Source organism: Corvus cornix, chromosome Z (assembly GCF_000738735.6).
Source record: "Corvus cornix cornix isolate S_Up_H32 chromosome Z, ASM73873v5, whole genome shotgun sequence".
NCBI classification, from domain to species: domain Eukaryota; kingdom Metazoa; phylum Chordata; class Aves; order Passeriformes; family Corvidae; genus Corvus; species Corvus cornix.
In genome coordinates this window covers 74,054,206-74,080,731 of record NC_046357.1, presented here as the reverse complement: position 1 = coordinate 74,080,731, position 26,526 = coordinate 74,054,206, and the positions used below count along the sequence as shown (strand labels likewise).

The following is a 26,526-nucleotide window of genomic DNA, read 5'->3' as shown; positions in this document are numbered from 1 at the left end:
GCTTTTTCCCCTCCCCATCATCAAATAGTGGTGGCATTATTAATATGATTTTTCTCAAATGCAGAGAGATAATTCTTTCCTCCTTTTTTTTCTCTTTCAGAGCTAGAAACACATAAAATTTGCAGAGCACTCAGTCAAAACCTGGGTCAAGGTGTGAGCTTTGAAAGCAGTCCCCTACCCCCAAACAGACACAAGCCCTGAAGTGTTTCAAGCCTAGATCTAAATATTGTAATCTGAACCAACCTCTGCTGCAGACTGAAATGCAGAAACGCTATTGCCGTTTTTCCTTATCAGAACATGCACGTTTACTTGCCTGCCCTTCCATTTCTTGAAAGCCAGTTTGGGTGGGAGTTCAAAGCCAACTCAGCATCCCTTAATCCTTCCTGTGGACTGCCTAGAGGTGGGACAAGTGCTGGCTGCACTCTCTTTCCCAGGTGGTCCACGCTCAGTAACTCAAGCCTCTGCGGCCACTCCCTCTTTTTCCTGGAAAGCTTGGGAAGCTGGTGACCTCCATTGGGGAGAGCAAGGACGGATGTGGCTCCCTCTAGAGCACATCAGCCCTAGCCTGGGCTCGGGGAGGGTCACCCCAGGGCAGCTGGATGCTCCTTCTTGCACGGTGGCACCGCTGGCCTGGCTGCCTGGCAGAGCAGGGCACACTGCTCTGTCCCCCACAAACCCCACGCCAGCCACACCGCGCCTTCCCCCTCAGAGAGGAAAATGTTTCAGGTTTGGGGTCTGGGGTGTGGTTTTTTTTGGCTATTGTCTAACGTGTGATGGTTCTTTTTCGTTAATGATTTTTATTGATTTAGATGTGGTTTGTTTAACAGAGAAGCTTGGATTTGGAAGGCAAGGTCTGTGGGAGTATTCCCACCTCCAACTGTAGCTTGGAGCCTACGCTGGAGGCAAAACCTCCTGGGCTTTCTGAGTGAGGGAAAAAACCCACAGGGCCTCTGCAGACCTGCCCTGGGAGTGCCTTAACAGCTCATCAGCGTTTTGCCTTTATTTATTTCCACAAATCTGCCCTTTACTGGGGCACTAGTGAAAAGAAACAGTCACAGGGCCTTACCTGGGGACAGCAGCCGTGCCTCTGCCGAGCACTATGTGCACAGGGCGTGAGGCTCTGCTGAGGAGAGAGAAAGATTCACCTCCTGGTAACATGGATGGAGAACTCCACACGTGCCTCCCTTCCTTGTCTAAGTCTCCATAAATTGGTGGGGGAGATTCCTCCGTGCAGCACCATCGGGTGATGATTTCCAGAACAAAGAATTTCAGGATGCAGGATATACCTTTTAGGGATAGTTACCTGCACCTCCAGGCAAATATGATCTTACCCTAGAGAGTTTATGTGATAGCATCACACAGGCAGGATGAGAGGCAGGCCAGTGATGATTTGGAGACCTGCTTTTCCTTTTCTTCAGTATCCACCTGAACAAGCCCACATGCCACAGACATGGCAACCTTGTGGCTGCAGACCATCACATTTTTTGGGGTGGGATTTACCCAAGATGGTGGCACTTTAGATTTGTTGATAGGCAGAGACTGTGCCATTGGTAGCAGCAGCTGAGAAAATGTGTGTGCCTGAAGTGAGGAACGAGCTGGTACCACTCTCCTCCTGGGATTCCCCATGATGGGAGAGGAGGCACCAAGCCAAGGCAATGTTACCAGGCCAAGAGTCTGACCCCTGGTACTTTGTAGGTTATCCAAAAAGCAATTAATCAGAGGAATTCACATCCTCAGCTTCTAGCCAAAGCAATAGAAGTCAGACTCCATTTCTGCAGGAGCCTGGGATGACCTCAGGGGAGACATGATAGGTGTGGATGTTTTCATATTAAAATTAATAAAATCTTGGCTGGGAGTGACTTTTTTTTTTTTTTTTTTTTTTGTAAGATATGGTAAAGATTAGTCATGCTGAAGAAATTCACACTGGTTTCAATTACTGCAGTTTGTGAATCTACTATCTCCCTGGACAGGGACACAAAGAGGCTGGGAAGCAGTTTTAAAGGGAGAACCTCAAGGCTCAGGGAAACATTCAAGGTCACTGTACATACAGTGTTTAAATTCTCAAGAACTGTTCATTCTCAGATACGATTTGCAGTTCTGACATTAATCACCATTTTTAAATACTTACGTAGCCTTAACTCATCTGCTGCTGGCATATCTAAAAGGTTGTGAAGTGCCAGTGTTTGTCTTTTAACATAATATTCTGACAATTTACAGAATGCTTTCAAGCAATTTGGCTGCATAAGTGGCAAGCATTTCTCTGAAGGGCAGAGCACTGAAAAACAGCATTGCCTGCCAATGTCTGCTCTGAATAGAATGACATATTTCTTATTTACTTCTGCAGCTGCTGTCTAGCCACACAACATGCAAACATCCACCGTGTGAGGACAAGGTCCTCCTACCTCAACATTCTCTCTCTGGCAGTCGTTAAAAGCCTGTGGAAATGGAAAGCTTTTTTGCTCACAGGAGTTAGTCTTTGTCTGGCGTGAAGAGGTGATGATGTATTATATCAAATGCTTCTTTCCCTGAGATGTAAAAACCCATGGAAGCCTGAACACAAAAGGACACAAAAGAAACCCAAACTCCTTGGGCAGATCCTCCAGAGGACTTCCTAATAAAACTTTCTGCCCTTCTGTGGAGTATTCTAAATCTAGTACAGGGAGGCCCAGCAAGTAAAGGAATCAGTGCTATCTAAATCAGACAACAGAATCAATAAAATCAGTCTTGATAATTTGGGGTTGAAATAACCCCAAATCTGCGGACTAATCACACCCATGCACAAACCTACTGTACAATATCAGCCTTTACAGGCTCCTCTCTGTGGAGCTCAGATCCATCTGGGAGCTGGTGTTAAGCAGGGAGAGATATCTATGAATGGAACAAAATATGTGTATTTTCAGGGAGACACTGCCAGCAGCAGTAATGAAGGGCCTCTCATCTTTAGACTCTTCTGGAGGGTAATAGAACAGGAGGAAGACCAGTCCAGGCAGTACTCACACATACCCCTCAGCAGCTTTTCTTAAAACTAGAGCTGGAGCAGAACACTTCAGCCCAGCTGATTAAACAGATTTCTGCTCTGTCCAGAGGCTCCTAAAGATCGGATCTTATCTGCCTGTGTAAGCGCCTGGGTTTTGGCAGCTGAGTCAAACCACGACAGTGGAATTCAGCTGCAGATTGTGGACACCTGAGCCCCTGTGTCTGTGGGTAGAATGTTTACATTCCACTCAGAAGCCCAGACTATTGTCACAAGGCAGTTTGTACCTGGTCAGCGTGGTCTGTGCAAGGGAGGTGTGTGCTCGACTGACCCAGGATGCCTTTTGTCCGCTCATTTCTGTTTCTGAATAACCTCCATCTCCTCCAGAAATCATCCGTTCTCCAAAGGCAAAAGTAAACCACTCGTTTCCAGCTGCAGACTTGAGACCTCAGTTCACCAAATTTAATGAAAAACCACTTCCTGCCATGTTTACCCTTACAACACCTGCTCTGGATTCTGCTATTTACTTACTTTGTTAAGAAGACAAGTTTTTCTCCTTTAAAAAGTCCTCCAGGGTGATGGAACTAAGGCAGGACAGATGCAGCAGACGGGTCCACAAGCTAAGTGCAAAATAGAATTGGCTGGTGCCGTGGTAAAAAGAAAGAGCAATTGGCGGCATAGGAATGACAATGTTTATATTCTCTATTAGGATGACTTAAAGATTGCATTCCAAGGCCTCTTTCTTCCATGGTACTTCAGTATTTAAGGCAATTTGTGAGCCTGTGTGAGGTTTGGGGCCATCTAAGGTGGCAGACAGTTGCTGTCTGGAGAACAGGTTGGTATCGTGGCTCTCCAGCCATGGGCAGAACAGCTCAGTGCAAAAGCAGCATGACAACCCAAAGACATCTGGAATCCCCTGCAGTCCATTAATTCCTCAGGAGGAATGCTGATAAATGACTTGCAGAGAGAAAGAAAATGTCCTTACAGTCTTTGAAGTGCCTGCCTTGCGTTAAATATGGAATTTATTCCAGGAACAAGGGGTAGCAGAACTTCTGTCATTATTTATAGGGTACAGTCAAGGACATGTGATCTGGAAAATTTGGTACTCTAGGTTTAATACAATCAGGGATAAAGAAAATGTGCTTTACAAAGCACAGAGATCTACCCTGGAAGGAATGCTGATCACTCAGTGCCTCCAGTAGGGTTTTTTGTTTGTTTGTTTGTTTTGTTTTGTTGTTGTTGTTGTTGTTGTTTTTAATAATGGTCTGTATAAATATATTTTTATTTCAGGAATTTGGATGGCTTTCCTTGAAATATTTGGGGTGGGGTTTTTTTTGATAACACAGAAAGGTAAATCTGCTTTTTGCTTTTAAATTGGACACATTTTTTTGCAGTCCATTCCATTAGAGAAGATTGCTTTTACTGCAATCTCCACCTATCAGTGGTCTTCAAAAAATTGAGAGCTGTCTCTCCAGACAGATTGTGTTTGTATTCTGACATCTTCCTCAGCAAAAAGCTCTCCTTGAGCATGCAAGCCTGGAGGTCACTGGGAGTCAGTAAGAAAACTTGATCTCTCTCCCTCATTTTATTTGATTATATGGTTATATTACTAAGAATTTTCAGTATGATTGCTGTCTCTGGGAGCTTGAACTGCCTTTCTGTACCTGAACTCCTTGTGCCAGATTTCATGCGTTAAACTGAATGGTTAATCTTGTCCACCCACCTTTTCTAATCAATCAGAACTGTTGAAGTTTTTGTGTGCAATGAAAAGGCAAAGAAGGTACTCAAAGCCCATTAAGCATAGTGGACACTTTTAAAATTTAACTAATTAGGATGAGACTGGGACAGTAGGGAAGCTCTAGGATTTTTAGTTCCCACTAGCAATTTTCAGGTTATTGAGCACCAAAGCAACACCACTCTCTAAACTCTGCCAGGCACAGCACCCAGGATGACAAGAATTAGTATTTCTAACTTGTAGTCCTATTTCATAGTTTTCTGTGGTGAGTAGTTGCCCATCCCTCCTACAACCCATGCCACATCTCCCCACAGAGATGTCCCATGCCCTCCCAGGCACTGAAATGATGATGGGGCTTTGAAGCAGACCTAGAAGGTGAATTTACACAATCTAAACCTTCTCCAGTTCCCATCAAGTGTGTGCATATCCTTGGTGGGAGAACTGTTACTGCATGTGGAAAACAAAATGAGCCTCAAACACCAACATGCCTCAACCGCCCTACAAGGACAGAGAAAGTTTATTTTCTGGAAAATGTCAGAAAAGAATGAATTCAAAAGAAACCAGGAAAACCACCTACTGATATTCTTTGTACGAATTCCATGTCACTGCAGGCAGCTGCTTTCCAAACTTGTTCAGGTTTTTTGATCACTCAAGGCGAGTGACCTGATCACCACTCACAGTTTGGTCTTAGACTTTTCGCTTAGGAAATACTGTAAAAGTCATGGGAATGTTAAGAAAATGTCCATGTAATGTTAATGCTGTGAGATCTGGAAACAGGCCAGATGCTCTCTGTTTTCTCCAGGGGAGGTGCAGCATCTCCTTTCTGACTGCCCCACGTTTAATTTGGTGGACTCCCCATTCCTCGTCCCCAGCCAAGCTGATGGTACGGGCAATATAGAAATTAAAATTAAAAGCATTAACAGTGCCTTCACATCCTTCAAGGATGCCACTCTGTGAGAGAACAGATGCACTGCCAGACTTCCTGAGAGGGAGCTGGTGCCAGCCTGCTGTAAGGAATTACCAGCAGTAAAACATTTTTGTCATGGATCCTGGTGCAAAGCATAAAACAGGACTCCTTGTCCAGCCAACCATGAGAACTTGGTCCTGTCCTCCTGCCTTTATTTTTTTTTTGTCTTGTGGTCTGAGAATTGCAGTGTCTGCAGTCTCAATGTCATTGAGAATGACTTTAAAAAGCCACTCACATTCATAAAGAAATAATAACAGTGATGTAATGCCCTGCATTTTTTCAAATTGCTGCTCCACGCTGCCAATGCAAGTCCCCATTGAATCACTGCTTCTGAGAAGGTAAACACTTTAAGTTTATAACAGCACTGTTTTCATCAAACATCTGCTTCTTGCTGCAAAGATACGTGAGTTTTCCTGGGCTATGTGGTGGTGAAGAGCTGGCTGGCGGTGCAGCCAGATCAAAGCCAGATGGGGATCACTTGTGAAAGCACAACCCTTTCAGCAATTTTTTTTAATTGGATTAATCTGCAATCAATGGAAAAGCATACTTTCTACTGAGATCAGTTGCTCTAAAGAGGGGCGAGGTCTAGGGGTTAGGCCATGGGCTCAGGCTGTGGGGGGACTTGAGTTCAACCCTGCCCTCTCCACCCTTCATGTGGGACCTCGGGGGAAAGGTGCAAGTGATGGGGAGGGTTAATTTTCTGTTTCTGAGCTCCCTAGAGGTGACACCATGATGGTGTTTTTTGTTGCTCAAAGGGTATTGTGGAAATGAATATTTTTAGAGTTAGAAGGGGCTGTGGCATCACTGCAATGAGATTTTATCAGCGCCTAGAATGGAACTGGATTTCTTCACGAACCCAGCACTGAAAGCCACCACCCATTTCCACGTTCTGATACCCTGTGTGATAGCTGGCCACATGTTTACACACAGGAAAGCATTCAGATGTCCACTTGTACCATTTCTCCTCCTCCCTGCTTTTCTTAACTATCTTTTCATTGCAGTATCTTAGGCCTGAGAATACTGGAAAAACACATGAGTCATATGATTGTTTAGTTAAAGTCTTGTTAGCTAAACTCTATTGAAAACAAATAATAAACATTTGTAAGACTGCGGATGGTTGTAGGAAAATCTTTCCAAATAAAGGCAACCCTTTCAAACTTTAATAAAAGTAAACAGTGTCACCTCAATATTATGCATACACCTTTCTTTTTTTACCTTTTTTTTTTTTGGCTTGGTTTACAAAAGAATCAACAATAACAAGGATACAACAAATTAAAACTATGGTCTGAAAAACCACTTTTTGTTTTGAGTCCAAAAATGCATGACTCATTTATTTAAAAAAAAAAAAAAATGTTAAGAGAGGGTTACACAGTCAGCTTTGGTCAGTCAGATCTGAGAAAGATGACAGAAATTAGTATCTTTTTCAAAGGTCCAGACTCTCTATACCTGCAGTTGTAGATACTGACATAGAGAGACTGCAGTTCTGCACTTTGAACTAAGTAAGTTAAAAAGAGCACTAGAAAGAAATAGGAAAAGGATGTATTAGACTCCAGAGGAAAGGAGAATAATTTGAAAACTGAAGCTGCAAACTGGCAGTGCTGCAGAAATACATCTGTGAGGGAGTGGTTGCTCATGACACATGAACAGTAAATGTGCCAGCAGTGGAGAAGAGCTTCATGAGAGGTAGACCACACCAGAAAAGTTCTGTGCCCAGATGAGGACTGCCCACTTTCCTGGTCACCTGGGAGGAGGAGGAGGAGGAGGTGGCTTAGAATGGGACACATTCAGGCAAGGGTTTATTGGGGCAAACAGAAGAAAGGAAAACCTGTTCATAAAAGGAGGCCAAAAGAGCTTGTCTTGGTTGGTCTGGCAAAACACACCTCAGTAAGGATATGATTGCTCTCTATAAATATATCAGAGAGTAAATGCCAGGGAAGCTACAGAATGTTTCAGCTAAGACTTGGGAACAGAACTAGTGGGGCCATAAATAAGTTTGAGCTTAAGGAACTATATCCTTTAAGGAAAGGATATAGTTTTAAGCTGTAGAAAAACTTCACAGCCTTCATAAAGACATTTTAGCACGGAGGACAGAAACACAGCTAGTTTTAGATCAGAACTTGCTTGCTCTGTGAAAAACTGCCCAGGAGGAAGGGGAAAGTGGATAGAAGAGGACTAGGTTATTACAAAGGGGATCCCTTTTTTTTGTTTTTGTATACCTGATTTTTGGCAAAAACCTCAATATAAGTAGGCCAATCAATTCCTATTTCAAGCAGAAATCTTTTTCTTCCCCCTCATGACAGGTCCAAACTCTCCTGGCTGATGCTATTAATGACACAATGCGGCACACTCAGATGGAGCTTCCTATTGATCCACACAGAGCCACAAACCTGTTCCCAGTAGCACTCAACATTGCCAGCAAAGCACCTTTCTCATCACTGGGACTTCTCTCACGGTATCTGACTCCAGTAATTTCCTAAGTGGACTCTTTGCTTTAAGCAGCAACTGCTGTTCCCCCTGATAAGGATCATTAAATATCTGCAAATGAAATGGAGGCACTTGTGGTTGGCTTGAATGGCTTGGCTGCTGAAGTGCTTGGTCATGCAGGAGGTTTCTCCCTGCCTGCTGCAGTGGTTATGAGCAAAATGTGAGGAAGACAGACCTTACATCCCGAAGGTGTGGCAGAAAGAGAGGAAAATGGCAGTTCCATTTCCACTCCGAACCACTAAGAGTGAGTGTTGTGAAAATAAAGATAATTTCAGGACATGTTTTTAAATAAAAGGTGTAATACGGAAAAGAATGCAGGAACTCCCCCGAGCGCTCTGCGCTGGTGTGACACCCTCGTCATGGAAAACCACAGTAGTCTGAGCAAATTTCAGAAAATGCAAAGGAGAGAATTAACTGGACCATTTGCAACTTGCTTGATAAAATCATGATGCAGAACGTATCATGGCAAATAAAAGCCTCTTAAGCTGTGTAAGCACAAGGGCTTGCAGAGCAGGCAGTTTAGTGCACCTTGCACAATTACAAAAGTGCATCATATTGTAGGTTCAGATATATTCAGATGCAGGAAGACACGACTGAGGAGTCTATGCCTAGGAAGCACATTCTGCTGCAGAAAAGTGGCATACATCGAGAAAAAGAGTATGTGGAAAACCACAAACAAGAGAGAATTGGGTTTGGTATACAGAGAGACTGAGAGAACCAAAGTCCAAGGATGGGTTTTAATTTGTAGAGTTGTGACAGGAAACAGAAGACATTTTAAAAAAACATTGATGTAATTGGTAAGTGAACTGGCTTGAGACTTAATTTTGTCTGCCAGCAATATCTGCTGGCTCTTGGTCAGTCTTTAAGATAAAGTAAACCTGTGCAGACTTCAGAAAAAACCTCAAGCAAGCCAAACCAAAACATTAACCCAAGAGCAGGTTTTCTTGACAATCTCTGGACTGGGAAACTCAATTAACAAGGAAATTGTATTGATTTGTTTTAAGCCAGACAAGGCCATACACGTGCTTAGTCAACAAGAATACCCACATTAGTAGGCTGAAAATGAGTTGTGTTCCAAAGATTAAATTAATGGCAAATTGATAGGATTCACTTACTTTTTTTTCCAAGTTCCTCCAAAGTTAGTTAATTTCAGGGATCAGCAGTTCTACAGCCATCCAGAATAAACGCCAGGCTTTTGTCTGGGCTTTATGTCCTCAGGACTATGCAGGCTGTTTTTCTGCTTCGCAGACGTTATTTCCGGCTCTCCAAAAGCACCTGCCAGGGCTTTAAACACTCCCCAGTCCACATCCTCACCCCTGAGAGGAAGCTCTGCTCCTGAGGCAGGGCTTGTCACACTGTGGAGGGTGACATCCCTGTGACAGACAGGGATCTCCTACAAAAATACACAAGACAGGAGGTCTGCACTCCTCCTGGCCATTTTTTTGGAATAGATATTCTTTCCTCAAGCAATTACAGGGGATCACTGGACACAGGGCAAGGCTGACTTTTGCCTTGACACAGCCATTCTCTATTTTTTTTTTTCAGTTACCAAGACTTCACTGAGCTTTTACACCAAATTCCTGCCCCAGAGAAAACGAGAGAATTTCCATAATAAGCTCCACTCACTGCAAACAGGGCTGTTAAAACCGCGGCCAGGGGTGAGGAACTGAAATACAGTGGAAACAAAGCATCTCCAAAACTGCCTGAAAGGAGAATCCCTGCCTCAAACTGTTGCTTTTAGAAAAAGGATTGATTTCCCCTTTGGTGTGCTAATGGCAGGGGTTGTTGCTACTAGCCTGCGTTGCCCCAAAGGAAAGAGGGGAAAACAGGAGGATGTGATGAGGATTTCCCTGAAAAGCTGGTGTTTCTGCTCATTTCTTCTCGGAAAGTCAGCACTATGGAATACTTGTCATTTTTCTCCACGCCCCATGTAGCATCACCTACCACAAGTACTTGTCAGACCATGAGGGATCTGTGCATCATCAAGGCTTACCATTTCCTTATTGCTTTTAGAAGTTAAGGTTGTGATTTTCTACCAGGACCACAAATTATCAAATAAATTAACGGAGATACCGACTTGTACTTAGGCCAGCTTTCATCTCGGTGACATGCATAAATTTCCCAAGCTACAAAAAAACTGCAGAGCACACGGGGCATGGGACCCTGCTCTAGGATCTCTCACTTACCAGGAGTTAAAATCTTGTGGGGTCAGCTCAGTTGCATTTCTTTCTCAGAGGCCAAAGGCATGGATTCCTTCACATCCAAATGTCAGGGTTTGCACTCTAAATGCTGTTCTCCAGCAGTTCTCTTTTGCTGGGGAAGGGTTTTTAAAGAGTCAAATAGCAGAGGTTAAAAAAAAGAGCCCCAAATGCCCAAACCTATCCCTGTGAAGGCCTCCAAAAACCAACCCCAGCACAGCTCCACCTCCCAGCCTGAGGGCTGCCTAACAGAGCTGGGAGCTGTGCTAATCCCTAATTAAGTTTAATCTACATTAAGAGATGGTTTGTTGATTTAGCTAGATAGGTAGGGAGATGCTGACAGGTCAGCCCTGGTGTGGGCATAGCTGCAAGACGGAACAAACGCCTCCAAGAGCATAATTGGTAGCAGCTGGTGAGCAAAGTGAACGCTCATTGCAGAAAGCATGTGTTTATCTGCATGTTACATATGTATGGATGCCCATCACAGTTTTGGTTGTTGATAACACTCTGATAAAGCAAGATATGTTTCTGACTGCGCCAGTAAGAGCTGGAAAGACTGACCAGTGCTCAGGAATTTGTTCATCCTCTCTCTAGAGAAGCCTACCCATGACAAGGAGAGAAATTATTGGACAAAAAGAATAAATTAGAAGAGAATAATTTCTCTCTGTTTTTCAGTCTTGAAACACCAAGATATGTTATTATCTGCCCTGAAGAAAGAATGACTACTCATGCAGTTACTGTGGGTCCCAGGCAGAAAGTGAATACTTATTTATAAACTATTAACTTTCTCTCCTGTGGGACTGGAGTCTCACAGGGTGGGCTTGAGCAGAGCCCAGATGCAACCTCCATGCCCACCCCTCCTTCAAAGTTGTGTGGTGGTTAATCTGTTTCTAAAATGGGTTATCCATGTAGAACAGCTATTTTAACATTCTCACCGGAACAGCACTTCCAAGGGGAGACAAGCTTCTCATTTTAGGGGCCATAGGTGTTAATACAGCAAAAAGTAGTAAACAAAATGTCACTGATAACAGAAAATTAGCAAATCTAGTTCCAGTAGGTGATACATGATGGCAACCATAGCAAATATTCTCGTCTTTTGGTCAATTTGAGGAATGGGTGCTATTTAAAAAGCAGCTTCATAGCACCAAAACGAAACAATCTGAGAAGCACAAATATAATTGATGAGCTTTTTAATAATCCAGTCTCACTGGAAAGGCTGTAGACAGTAGGAATCTCTTCCCAAAAAAATCAGGTCATTGCTCAAATTAGATCTGACACAGACATAAAAGCATGCATATAAACCCTGCATTTAAGGGAGATAAATTTCTCACCTCCAACATGCCACTAGAAGATTACAGCACATAGAATTAACGCCTTTGAACCCTGCTGTTTTAATCTCAAATTTATACGACACATCCTTTGAGGTGCAGTCATGGATCTGTTTTGTATAAATGTGGAGTAAGGACCATTTTCCTTGCGCTTCCAGACTAACTTGGGGCATTTGGCTTTGATCTTTGCTGGTGTCAGGATGGAACAATCCCTGCCTTTAGATACCAGAGGCATTTTGGTCTCAGGGAGTCACAGTGTCTCAGATGTGCTGCAGGGGAAAATCAATTAAAGAAATGTGATACCTTCTCTCCCATGGGAAGGGGACGGCAATTGTGGCAAGAGAACAAGTTTTTTTTTTTTTTAATTTCAAGATTGTGGGTGAGGAGCTGGGGGGGAGTGGAGAAGAACAATTGTTGAGCATCTGACTGGGACCTCAGTTCTCATTATGGTCCACATGGATTATCCAAGAGAAGACAGCTCCTCCTCAGCTGTCACACAGCTCCAGGTGTATAAATCCCACACTGAGTGAAGCAGACTCCAGCCTAGATTTTGGCAGTGAGGGTAAAAGCACAACTGCAGGTTCCCTGCTGAAACAAGTCAGGGAACAGGGGTGGAGGCTGAGTCAGGCCTGCATTCAAACCCACAGACCAGAATAAAGCAGCGGGTGGCTGCAACAGATCCCATCTCCTGAGAGCTGAACGAGAGCAAAAGGGGAAGCCCAAATCAGAGGAGGAGCTGAGGATGGCAGTGGCTGTGCACCTCCCATCACAGTTACTGTCTGAGTTACTGTGTGACCTCTCTCTCACAGCTGGGACATCAAAGGCTCTAAAGTCAGATGCTATTTAAAAGCAGAAATTCCCTTCATTATTACTATAAAAGGACTGGCACACATATTTTATGAAGGGTTTCAAGCTGGTCATAAGAAAAGACAAAAATAAAAAGGCTTTTGACACTAGTCCTCCACTCCGAACACCTCTGTTTAAATGTCTCAAATTAGATTTTGTTGGAAAAAAGGTACTGGCACACTCATAACCTGACATACTTTCCATTGTAAACTCATTTCTACTATAAACTCTGAACTTAAAAGCTATAAATAGCACCTTGACTAAAACTCAGATTTTCCTTGCGCACTCTGAATTCAGAGACAATGTTTGGACTTCAGCTGATGTCTTGCTTTGCAATTCTTTGCACGTTCTAACATTTATTTACTACTTATTTACCCTTTAATAAAACTCTGCAAGAAAGTATTTTCTGCCTGGTTATTCTGGGGATAAGAGATGTGTTTGCAGGGAAACACTTGCAGCTCAGGGAGGGATACAGAGCAGTTCTCTGCTGTGACACAGCAGAGCAAGCAGTAAATTCCAGCAAGGAAAAACATCCAGGACTGTGGCCCAGCATCCAACTTCCCTGTGTTCACTTCAAACTTCTGCAGCTGTTCAGCACCTACAGTTTCTCCATCAACTGTGGTTTTTAGCCAAAATTATATTTTTTTACCTTTCCTCAGGTTTCATTCCCTTCATGAGAAGTTGTGAATATTTTGCTCTGTCTTCCCGCCTGTGTCTTCCCCTTCTGCTTCAAAATTCTCCTTTCTTGTGCTTGTATGTTAAGGATATAAGAAAGTAAAATCTAACAGCCTAGTAGAACACCTAGAAATGGTTCCTCTAGAGGTCCTGAAACATCTGGCATAATGCTACTACTTCAAAAATACACAAAAAACCCCCCCTAACCCTTGCTGAAAAACAAATTAACTAAAAAACCACAAACTAAACAAAACAAACAAAAAAACCCCCACACCCAACAGAAACCCTCCAAACTAAGGAAAATATTTCTGAAGCATGCAAAGATATTTGAGGCCTCTAGGTTTTAATGTTTTACAAGGATAAAGGTGTGCAGGCCCACCCTTCCTTTTGCTGGTCATCACAAAAAAAGGAAAAACAACTTAATTTTCTAGCACTGGGAAAAGAGTCCAGTGGGTGCTGTCAGAGATAAATATCTTTTGGTTTTCAGCAGGCAAAAGGAGAGGTTAAACAACACTGTCTACTCCTCTTGGTTACTGAAGAAAAGTTATTAATTTCACAGGAGACATCCAGAGCTGTAAACACAAGAAACATTTTCAGCAGTCACTGAAGGAATACCCTGACCTGAAAATGTTTTCTGGCCAAGTGTTCCTTGCTGGTCTGTTCCTTGAGTCTTGTGGTGGCTCTGTGCAACATCCCAGAGCAGTGCACAGGGTAATCATGGCACAGGCACTGCAGATAGAGCCTGAATATGTATATTTAGGATTCTCTGCATCGTGGATGCGTCCAGGAAAAATTCAGAAGATTTCTCTTTGATTTGAAACTGCTAAACGTGTTTCAGAACACCAGCTTTAATTTAAAAAAAAGAAATAATAATAATAATAATAATAATAATAATAATAATAAAATATATAATTTTAACTTAGTGTCCACTTAAATGACTTGATTCTAGTTGCCATCTCTCTGTTGGTATTTAAGATGTAGGGATGAAAGGTGATTTGCAAAAACTACGTAATATATTTGTGGTTCTGAAGAAGAGCTTCTGGAGGTGAGCTATGGCAAGGTCGCTGGAGGAACCTGCAGTGTTCTGCCATCTCTCAGAGAGTGCCACAGCTCCTATTTGTTTCAAAACCTGAAAGTATAATGTCAGAAGTGTAGCAATTGCTGTTTAAATACAACACAATTAATGCCTTCATGAGTAACATGTTTTCCAGCTCTATGTCCAAGTTTGTGTTGGCTTTCCTGAAACCCCACGGTCAGAAATGTCCTCTCCCACGTGCTAAAATCTGGAAAACCCCACATTATCTAAACTTCTCATGCAATAAACAAAGGTGAACTTTACTTTGTGACATCTTTTATCAAGCACATACCCACAGAAAAATCAGCAGAGCAAGGGGCCAGCACACGACATCATTTTACTTGCTTTGAATAAAAGTACCTAAAATCTTTCCCACTATGCCTACGAATCTATAAATTAGCAATTTCAGAGGCTATCCACACTTTAACAGGGAAATGAAGTCAGAAAATCAAAAGGAATATTATTGGCCTCCGAGTCAATGAGTCAGAAGACGTTAGCATACACAGCCCTCGCTGTAATTATTCAAGATTTTTCAGGCTGCTGTATTAACCTTTAGAAAAGTAAATAGTGGAAAGCTGCACAACTATTTTCAACAAAGCTTGAGCCAGAACTGCCTTTTTTGTCTTCTGCAGAAAGAACAATAACCTCCTTGCTCAAGGCATTTTGACCAGATTTTTATTTTCCTTTTACTTGTGTAGGCACTCACATCTTGGTAAAGTAAGTGCATGGCAGTTACACACAATATGTCTTAGACACAGTGAATAATGCGGCTTCCCTTGCATTCAAAAAGGCACATAAATTCCCATTTATAATTTCTGTATAGCTTTTTTTTTTTTTTTTTTTTTTTTTAGTTTTAATTTTGATCACTAATGTGTCATTTGTAAGTGACAAACTGCATGAATTGTATGTAGGTTTCCTTGTTGTTTCCACATCTTCTCTGTGCTGTTGCATTTTTTTTCTAGAAGCAAGTTGGAAAGTTTCTGGGGCAGATAATGACCTTTTTCTTGTCTTTCCTAAATGATTCCCAGTACTCCTGGGCAATCTAGATTCTTTTATTTCACTCAAATTCACTTTCCTGTAGTCTGTAACATTCAGACATCTCTCCAGTACTTGGAATAATGATTATTTGAAGTACTACAGAAGATGGCAGCCCAAATCTATATGAGTGTTGAGAACTACTCCAGCTTCTAAAGGAAGTGTTGTTTTGGGCTCAGTGGCTGTGATTCAGTGTCTCAACAAAGCTCATAAACCCTGCTGGAAGCACGAGTTTGCATAAAAAAATGTGATATGGTACCAACTGAGCAGCAATTGATGATAGAGATGTACTTTCCATTAAGTTCCTCTGGATTCCTTCATTATAATCCCTCCCAAAGCCATTGGAGATGACCAGGATTAGATTGGCTGGCATGAAGGCCATCCTGGGACAGTGTCACAAGGAGAAATAAATATGGCCTCAAGATGAAAGCAATAATTGGCCTTGCTTGAACTGGCTGCACAGCCACACTTTATAGGTGACTCTGTGCCACCACCAGATGAACTGCTGAGGCTGCCTGCAGGAATATCTGCATCTTCACACATCCTTGTGAATGGAGGAAGTTTTATCATCCCGTTTTGGTAGGTGGAGGAATGAAGGACTATGAGCCTCCAACTTCTTCAAAGTCACGGAGGGATTTAAGTCAGAGCAGGGGACTGAAGCAATGCTTCAGCAGCAGCAGTGAAATATCCTTACAGCAAAACGCCCTAACTGCTCAGCAATTCTCTCTCTCCTATTAAAAGCAGTATGTAATTAAAAGGCAACAATTAACATTTCTTTTCAGGTGCCTGAGTCTCAGGTGGATATTGTGCTATGTCCTCTACTGGCACGGCAAGGTCTTTCCTTGGAACAGCGAGGAGTCAGGATGGCAATAATGACCCCCTGGAAGTCCTCTGTGGGCTCTCCATTGTGCATTGACAAGTTATTGCCCTGAGTGACAGAGAGATGTAAGCAGCAAGGTGCTGGGCTCCAGCTTTTCCGTAACATTGCCTGACTTGCAGTCACCCCAGAATTCCTGCAGCAGTGGAATGATAAACTGTGCTAGAAGGACGCAGCAAGCACTTATCCATAATGGCCTGCTCTGTACCTGTGGGCCTCTGGCTATCCTCTGCTGTGATTTTATTTCAGGAGGAGGAAAGCAAAGGTCAGCATCACAGGCGAATCTGTTGGCTCATCCCTCGCTGTCCAAGCAGTGCACTCTGTGGAATATATCCGAGGTCATTTTGGGATGAAATACAGCACTTCCCAAGGCTCTCCCAGCACTGAATCAAGCACAAAGCACCCACAGCTTCCTGAGTCAATCTGGAGATGCTCATCAGCTTAGTGCTGGAGAATTGCATTAAAGGTCAAAGCCAGGAGCAATTAAGTGCTGGATGATAGGAAATGGAAGACTCAGTCGGGAAGCCTCAATCATAAATGAGCCTCATGTTTTCTGTGCTCTGTCCTGCTTTGTTTCCTTCTCTACATTCAGCTAAACACAGTTCTAAGAAGAATTTTCAACATTTTACAACAGTGCCTACCATGCACAGAAGAGCTGAGCTTCCTCCTCACGCCCCTCTGTTCTTTGAGGAAAGGCAATACTGCAATTTTGATACGTTTCACTCTCTCCTGCTGTTTTTGCCCTTCTTCCTTTTTCCTCAAAAGGCAATACCAAGTGCTGCTGAAATGGACCTTTGGCATCATTTTGTAATCTCTTCTCCTTTTTTATTCTTTGTTCTCCCCAGTTTACTCCAGCAGTTCATACATTCAAGCTTTCCATTGTAAGGACAAAGGCCAAAAGAGTTTTCCTACTGGGAGTCAAGAGTCTTATCTGATATTATGGCTTCAAAACTGATGACCTAATAAAACAAACCCACAAAATGTTATGAGAATATTTTTTGTTTTACGCTTTCTAGGCCATTTGCCATATTTAAGCTTCCATGACAGAGGAATATGAACCAAATTTCCCTTGAGGTAAACCCACTTGTGTTTCCTGTGTGTTCTGTTGTCCTTACTAAAGTCTGGAAAGAGCTTATGTACCTGCAGAGAATCAGAATTGCCTTTTTCATGCCAATATTGCGTCCTAAAAACCTGGGAATGGAAAATTATGGCTGTTGACTAGAAGAATGTTTAGTTCATCCTTTTGCTCATAGTTGTTTGCACATTTTAACTGGACTTGCAAATATTTAATTGCAAAAGAAGAGGAGTATTCTTGCTTCTGGTTTTCCCCCAGGTAACAAATTTCCATGTATAAATTTCCCTGATAATGGAATTGTGACTCCGTGGGCAAAAGAGCCATTCCCCATAGGTGGCACAAGCAGAAAACCAAAATATATTGAATCTAGATCCTGGATTTCTAATGACTTTGGGTCACAGTTAAGGGAACAATCAAGCCTGACACAAAAAATATGTCAAATTGGCTCTTTGGTGTCAAAGGACCTCGAGGATGGTGTGGTCCCACATTAGAGACCTCCACCTCCCTCTCTTTAGATATTTCTCAGGATGAGCTCTTGCCCTCCACCATGTGGTCACCAGTTTTACACTTACCTTTGTAAGATTTTGGTTTTTTTTACGTGATAAGCTCAATATCAACTGGAAAGTTGCCACAAATATATATGTAATTTAAAGAAAAAAGCGTAAGAGTTGTTCATTCATCATTTTGTGGCAGTTTCAGAAGTTATAATAATGAAGAGTTGATGGATATCATTGCATGTGGAAGGAGGTTTGTTTCCTGATATGATTATTTTGCACTCTGAAAGTCACAGGAATAAATATAGATTTGCTGGAACCCCTAACCAGCTGGAAGTAAAGCCACATTTCCCCAGTACAATACCAGGAAAAGGCTGAAGTCCAAACAAACAAATTGCAGTAATTCAGTAATGATGCAGAAATCAACCAATTCTCCTCAGATAAAATAAAAGAATCTCTATCAATCATCAGAGGCAGCAAATATAAGTCACTCTTAAAATATGGCTTGACAGGACCTGGGTGTCCTGGTCTGGAAATGAATGTCTGTGCTTTCTCTTGACACTTAGAGAGTTTTCTCTCAGTGTGGTAGTTTAACTTTTTATAGTTTTATAATTTTATATTATAATGTTATATTATTATATTATAAAATATAATATTATAATTATAATATTCCAGTAATATAAGAATTATATTATATTATATTATATTATTTTAAAATATTTTTTAAATCCTTGGCAAAGTCATATTTAAGGAGCATCTCATAATTCTCTGCATAATTTTTGCTGCTTGATATGTCTTCAGAAACAGTAAATGTGAAGTTTCTGTCAACTTGGTGTGTAAAATGGATCACTCAGCACAGTAATGTTCACAAGTGAGGATGCCTCTTCTGACTCAGATTTGCAGAATATGATTGATTGAAAACAAATAATTTTCAAGTTTGTGAACCCAAATGAGTTTTGAAGTCAGATTGGGCTGAACTGTTTCTGCAAAGATCTTGTATTTGAATTATTTTGTTCAAGAACAGAGTTATGATTTGGGCCACAAAGTGTGAACTCTCATTTTTCTTTTTAGATTTTGTTAAATATTTTTCTGCCTGTTTAGATGCTGAAGTGTCTTTGTATGTTTACCAGTTTACCACACTCTCTTTTGTGAAAACATTACATTCCCTTTTTCTTTTTTCTCCAGTCAGGCAAAACCATTAAAACTTCAAAGCACAGATTCCAAAATAATTCAGTCTCTCCCTACTTTGCATTTTCCGAAAACCTAAGCATATTTTCTATTTCCTTATCCAAGTCACCAATGAAAACCTTGAAGAATACCAATGCTGACCAGCCCTGGCAAAACCCCATTCGAAATGTGCTCCTGTTGTCACAGTCAGCTGTTTATTTCCTATCCAGTTTTGAAAACATGTCACACTAGTTTTGTCCAGAAAATATCTCCCCAGCTAGTTTATGAAGATGTTAAACTTGCCACTGCCCTTCTGCCATCCTGCTGGGGAAATGGCCTGGTTGAAAGGTGTTCTGGTTTGATCAGAGTGGAGCTTACATTAAAATGCAGATGGAACCAGCTATGGAGGCTGCTTTGGAAAAGAATGTAGTGGCTGCATGCTTCTCTTAGCCTGCTCTTGGGGGAAAACACATCAAATGCCTGGAAACTGGGAGCAACTACCCATCCATTGGTTACATTTATTGCATCAATGACAACAGCTGAATTGCTGTTCTCCCTGTCTGCTTTTTCAGCTGGGCAAAAGTCTAGAAAACAGTTGGGAGATTGACTTCTTTGCTGTTATTCCTTGGTTCTTGGCTCACAGAGGTGACCATGAAGTCCCCACAACACATCAAAATGACATCACATTTTAAATGTGACCAGGCACAGCAGCACAGGCACCACCAGACACACAGTCACTGCATTTACACAGCTTTTTAGAATTATCTAGGTTGGAGAAAGAGCTTTAGGATCCTCAAGTTTACTTACAGTGCACCAGTGTAAATGATTTCTAATGAAACCAATCAAAGAATAAATACAGCGACTGAAAAAACTCAACCCAAACCAAAAGATCCGTCTGCCTGCCAGACTTGCTGACAAAAGCTGAATCGTGTCTTGTGTACACATTTTAGATCTATATAATGAAAGCTATTAGAAAAACAAGTTACAGAGACTCAGCAAAACGTGACATTTTGCTTCAGATATTTGAAAATCTGGAAATGTAGTTTTTTTGAAAATAAGAGTGTGCACAAAAATATTTCAGGTTGAGCACGAAATTAAAGTCCCAGACTTCCTCTGCTGTGTGTACAGCACCTTGGGTGTTAAAAAAGCTGAGCAAATCACCTCAAGCCATAAGCAGTGTGATCAGAAAATGGTGACACCATCATGGTCTGTTGTAGTTGCACCACTTGTGCATCGCTGCGATTTCAGCAGAACTACCACACAACCTGTAACGTTATTTTTCTCTGATATGGTTCTTATAAATCTCTTGGTTGGGCCCAACACTCCAGCATTTTCACATTTTGCAGCGTGCTTTTCCTATTTCTAGGCAGCATTATTTTTATGTGGCTCAGGGGTGGTTTTCTTTTTTGCCTGAAAATATGTTTATGGAACAAAACCCCAACCAACAACCACATAAATATACTGGAGTGTAGCATGTTAATGAATAGATGGATAGTTACTCATTATTGACTGGAGATTTTGGGAAGTTATTTTAGCAATGAAAGCTTTTTTTCCCCTACATTGATCATGTCCTTCTTCCATAGGTGCAGGCTTTGATTCCTCTACTTGTTGCAAATGTGCACAGTTTCGCTTAATGCTTTCTTGACACCAACTTATACCTGCTTATATCTATAAAACTAAACAGATTTGCAGCTTGGAGCTTTATGAGCTGCTTCCTGATCAGCCATGTGTGATACTATATATGCAAATAGATGAATAGTTTTATTCACTGAGGCCTGTTTGGGTTTCTATTGATTTCACCGAGTTACTGACATAAGTAATGTTGATTATCTCTGGTTTTTCTGGACCAGAATCTCACAGAGCAGATGCACAGAGGCTGCCACTGCTCTGTGTGTGTAGGCACCACTGCAGGAAAGGAATTCTGAACATAAGAAAGTGTTAATCGCAGTAGGTGTAGGTACTCCTCATGGCATAGTTCACTAACACTTGTTGACAATTTAGGTACCAGCTATCTTTATAAGCTGTATTAGCTTTAGGTATCAAGTACCACGACACAAAGCAGTGCTAATTAACATATTACATGCAAAAAACCCCCTTAATATACCTTAATATACTAGCAAAAACACAGAGCAAAAGCGATCAACCCCAAATTTAAATTACCTCTAAGTGACCCCTTGGCAGAGGAGCTGGAACTGGAGCACCTTTAAGTCCCCTTCCAACCCAAATAATTCTAACTTTTCCTTCTTTTTACATCGAAACTCCTGTTCCTTACTGCTTAAGGTTTCTGTCAAACACATTTCCAATCCAACCTGCCTCCATGGCCCACACGCTCCTTGCAGGCTGCACGTGCGTAAGGTAATTAGAAGATGTTATTAATGGAAAGATGTCTCAAGAGGATGGTCTCCTGCAGTAAGGCAAATGCCAAGATGACATTTTCTGGAGCGAGACACATACATCCAGGGACATTCTTCTGCCTCATGACTTTTTTTCCTGCTCTGCCAGGCCATTAGTGATGCAGGTTTTGCCCTGACATGCCCTGCTCCAGGAAGCGGCAGTGCCGCTGTGTGCCAGTGGAAAGCTTGGTCCCAGGAGAGGCTCAGTGGCCTTGCAAAGACTCTCATTAATAAGGTTTGTGTTTCTTTCCATTAGCAGCCCTTGTGATTCACAGCGCCAGGCTGGGTAGAGTTGAAAGGAAAGGTAAGTCACCTAGGAAGCACAGGATTGAGTCAATTAGTCCATTTGCTGCTGTGGTATTTTGCGTTCTTACTCTTTAATTCATAAACTTTTCCTGATTAATGGAACAGCAGACTTTATCCATTAACTCATGGTTGTGTTAACAGCCTCCTGTGGCAACGTTTCGTGTGGGTCTTGGGAAAAGATGCCAGGATAATCAATGCACACTGCTGCTGTGTGGCTTCTCCATGCAGGCTTTAAATGCTTTTTTTTCAGAGCTACTGGTCATGTTTGAGACACCCATCCCGTTGTCTTAATGTAAAGAAAACAAAAAGTGTGTTTCCAAAGCTGGCAGAACGAGAAGGACACAGGAACTGTTCTGCTGAGTGTGGCCAGCAGGTTTGATCTCCTGCTCAGGGATGGCAACGAGGAGAAAGTGAAGCACGGCGAGCTTGCCTTTGCCATGTGTTTTAATAATTCTTTGCTCCAACAGCCACTGTGGCACTTATTTTAAAAATGAGCCATGGATTCACCTCGTCTGCGGGCCTAGGGGGTGGCTGCAGTGGAAGCTGTGTTGATGGTGACATTTTTGAAAAGCTGAGGAAGTAGAAGCCTGTAAGTTGGCCACATACCATAAATCCCATCACAAAGTATATCCAGGTGCACGTTTGCCTGCTTAAAACCTCGTTGTTGGATTGGATCCTTTTCAGAGCTATGAGAACCGATAGCACCTGGATACCTACCACTGAGTAAACAATCCTTATAATTGTTAAATAAACAATTTTTCTTTCCCCAGTAAAAAAGACAACTGAAGTGGTGAGTGTGACGTCTGAGAAAGGTGGGGAAAAATGGCAGTTGGAAAAAAAAAGGGATTTACAACCTTTTTTCAGCTACCGGAAATAATACATTTACTTCATTTGTGCTTATCGTTGACACAATATTCAGGGAAAAAAATGGAAAGGGGGTTAAAAAAAAGCATATCCTATGTGATAAAAGACTTTTGGAAGGAGCTTTGAAACCCTTGCTGCTAGACACAGCTTCCCCTGACACAGTATTTGTACAGAAATGTCTTCACTTTTACACTAACAGCTCAGTGCATCAAACTGACTACTAAGTTGTGGCTGTTTGTTACTGAGGGGTTTAAAAAGTCTCTGCAAATAGATGCTAGCGGCAAATTACAAATAAAAGCTGAACCGATTTTTTATCAGACCTAATGAGCACTTAAAACACAGAGATAACCCCCCCTAAAAATCTAATTTAAAGAAAAACAAACAAACAAAAAAAACTAGCTGATTTTGTTTTTTAATGGTAAAGGTAAATAAAAGTGACCACTCGCAGTTAAATTGTGCCTGAATTAGTTACAGATGATGCGAATTTACGAAGACTCTGCCAAAAGGCTCGGCAATATCCACTAGGTGGCATCCAGGGATCGTGTTAGAGCTGCCTTATCGCCACAAAACCTCTCTTTCATACAGCAGATAAAGAGCTGCATTATTAATTTATACCACTGCATCCACTCTACACCTAATATTTGTTTAGCCAGCTGCTTCCTCTAATCCTCCTTAAACACCATTGATTGAAATCCTAAGTATATTCAAGACTTTCAAATTTTTTTAAAATTTCTTCTTCTTTTTTTTTTTTTTTTACCCCAAAGAACATTTTGTTACCTGCCAGTTACAAGCTGCCTTTTCAAGTGCAGCACTGTGTGCTACAGTTCGTACCAGCGGAGACAGAATGTCTAATACTTCCTCACAAGCAACAGAAGCAAGCCTGTCTTATGAAAATAACTTTTTTTTCCCCACAAAACTTTTCATTTTCCTAGAGTTTAAGCAACGAAATACACAGGTGTACAGTGAAACAGAAATGCAAAATATTTCAACTTCCAGGAATAGTTTAAGTACTGCTTCAGTGAAAAAGCAAATGAAAAGCAGAAAACATTAATTCCAGTTTTCACACTTTAATCCTTGCAGCGAATTGGAAAACTTCTAATGTATTTAAATGTAAGCAATTGCAAAGTCTCTCTTCACTTGAGGATCTTGAAACACCTTTTAAAGGGTGGTCCGTATTGCTTCCAGATTTTTTACCGAGGGGCAAGGAGGTTAAGCGACTTCAGTAAATAAATATTGATAACAGTTCTTTTGGCTCCAAGCTGTCACCAACAGTGGACAAAAACATTCCCTTTAGTCACATACCAGCATAAAATCAGAAATGTTGGGGGAACCTACAGTGGAAAACGCTCTTCTCACCAATTTTAAGAACTGTAATGCAACAGAAACCCTCCATCCTCTCTTGAAATGTCTTCTCCCCCTACCCCAAAACTTTGTACTTCTGCAGAGTTTTGTTTGTTTGGGTTTTTTGGGTTTCTTTTTATTATCTTGGGTTGTTTTAACCAGGCTCACTGGCACTGGGAGGAAACTGAGCCTGCTAGGTTTGTGCTGAGAGGATGCTCTGCTGTGAATTGTGCTGTGAGACTCTGACAGGGACACGGCCGTGGACACCACTTTTCTTCCTGATGGTTTTTTGTCTCTTTCTTATTTGAATCTGCTTATACATTCAGGAATCTTATTAGGAAGGCTTTGAAGGAATTGGCCCTTTGGCAAAATTTCCATGAAGACCAGCAGTGTCTTCATTACTACATTGACATTTTTGGGGGTTTAACTTGAAAAAGCTGCTCTCTACATTTTCCCCCCACTTTGCTTTAACTGTAGCATTGAAAAGCATCACAAACTGTTTGTTTCAGGTTTTGTTGTTGTTGTTGTTCCTTCCTGCATTTTTCCTTCTTCCCTTTCCCCTTGACACTAACATAGGTGGGTGTGTAGGGGTTGGAGTCTCAGGCAACGCTCTCAGAACAGCTTTGCCCAGCTGGGCTTTACAGGAGCCCTGATCAGACACAGAACCCCCAGAAAACTAGAGCTGTTTGTGTGTGGCACGAGGACTTTGCCTCCTGCCTGGCACACCTTGGCACAGTTCTGCAGACCCCTGGCTCCTTCCCCACAGGAGCTGGTGATGATTTTGCTGATTGTGATATGTATTTCCCCATGTGCTGGAAGTAACCTGTCTCTAGAAGCTGTGTTTATTGAGAGGGTCTGTATCCATAGTTACGTGGCCTCACTTCATCTGTGGTTTCAACTACCACATCATCCATATTCCTAACAGAACAACAGGGCTCTTTCCAGGTTCCTTCTTTCCACATTTAGGCACTTAAACAATCTTGATAGCCATTAATACAAACTCAGAGCTGTTAATCACCTGCACGATTCTCTTGAGCACATTGCCAGGCCCCCAGAGTCTCCTGAAGGTGTTGTATCACTTACATGACATCAAGCAGCAACATATATGGCACCAACTTTCTTGCCCTGAAAGACCCCAGCAGCAATTAAACTCTCACTAATTATATACAAACAGCAATAAACCTCCTTAATTCAAACACACAAAAGCTTTCCAGCCCTGGCTATCTAAACCTACCACACAAGGAGCTTTGCCATGAAAAACGTTTCGAATGGCACCTTTATATGGGTTTGACCCCAAGCCCTGAATAAACAGGCAGTAAAATGATGCAGTTATCACTGCCCTGGACCAGCTACACTTGTCGAATGCTGAGGCATCCCAACTTTCTCAGTGAGTGGAGATGGTACGGAGACCTGTGCCCAATGGTATTCAGGCTTCCCCTGACAATAAATAGCCAAATATGACATCAGTATGTAACATATCACATCTTATCAAAATCTTCTGGCATCTAACTGGATGGGCAGTACTTTGTGCAGATTCTGCTTCCAGTCCTTGAAACATTTGTTCAGTCTACCATGCTCTTTTTTTTTCCTACATCCTGAAAACTTCTAAAAGCATTTGAAAGGATGGAGAAATACTTCTAAAAAAAAGACACATCTCTGTGAGAAGAATAATCCCATAGGAGGAAGCCACGGAGCACAAGTATACAACTTTTGTCTTTCAGAGGGAATCTGCAGTTGCAACATGATCCCTCCTTTGGAAACACAGAGCACTTAAAAGTCAAAGACATTGAAGTTAGCCAGTTTCAATCCGTCTTTCACCCTCGCCCCCCGCCTCAGCTGCCAAATTAGAACGCTCAAAAATCCCTCCAGCTCAGGCAGCCCTGCAGCTGATGCCACAGGCGCTGTTTACAGGGTCCCCATCCGACTCGCAGCAGCAAAGGAGTACAAAAACTTTCCCAAAAGTTTGATTTTTTTTTTTTTTTTTTTTTTTTTTTACCTTGCGCAGAGCTCCCTGCGAGTTGAGATGCTCTCAGACCTCTCCAGCAGTTTGAAACGGAGGGCAGCGAAGTGCAGGAGGAAGTTTTTTGGTGCTCACCTTAAGTCAGCGTGCGCGTGTGTGTGTCTATGTCCCGAGTGTCTCTCTGTGGCTCTGGGTGGCAGAGGACCTGACTCAGGGAAGAGAGAGCCACTTTCTCACCGAGAGGAAAAGAAAAGCAACACGTCATGAGTTAAGTACGCCTCCAAGATGTCTTAATTACAGCTCAACGTGCTCCCATTCAGACCCCAGGAATGGGAGGAAAAAATAAACCCACACACGCGGTTTCCCTCTCGCTCACACACCCACACACACCCACCCCGTCCCGGCACGCTGCCCTCTCCCTCCAGGTCCCTGTCCTCGCCCCTCAGGACCAGCCCGCCCAGATCCGCACCTAAAAAAGCCTCTCTCGACTCCAACAACTCCTGAGCTAAAAACTACACGGGGCTTAAGGAAAAAAAAAAAAAAAAAAAAAAAAAGAAAAGGGGGAGAAAAGAAAGAATTTGGTAGTGTTCCTCATGAAGAGACCATTGAATTTAGGGATTTAGGGTGTGTGGCACCCTGAGAAACATGACACTTCTGACCACTTGCCTCTGCCCGCTCCCAGCCCCCGCTCCTGATTTACCCCCCACACTCCCATTAACTCTGGGGGTGGGA

The 26,526-nt window shown here is 42.2% G+C and overlaps 1 protein-coding gene across 3 annotated transcripts in view; it reads right to left on the bottom strand.

Annotated features, from left to right (window-relative positions):
* The window catches only part of HAPLN1 (hyaluronan and proteoglycan link protein 1), a 55,485-nt gene extending 29,362 nt beyond the window's left edge, over positions 1-26,123 (bottom strand). Inside the window, exon 1 of one of the 3 annotated variants that reach the window (XM_010409863.3) lies at positions 25,831-26,123. The gene's annotated coding sequence lies outside the window, so the exon portion shown is untranslated. Of the gene's footprint in view, positions 1-10,346; positions 10,434-25,830 lie in introns of those variants that run through there. The other 2 variants (XM_010409866.3, XM_019292120.3) reach the window with 2 other exon arrangements.
* Positions 26,124-26,526: the final 403 nt, after the last annotated feature.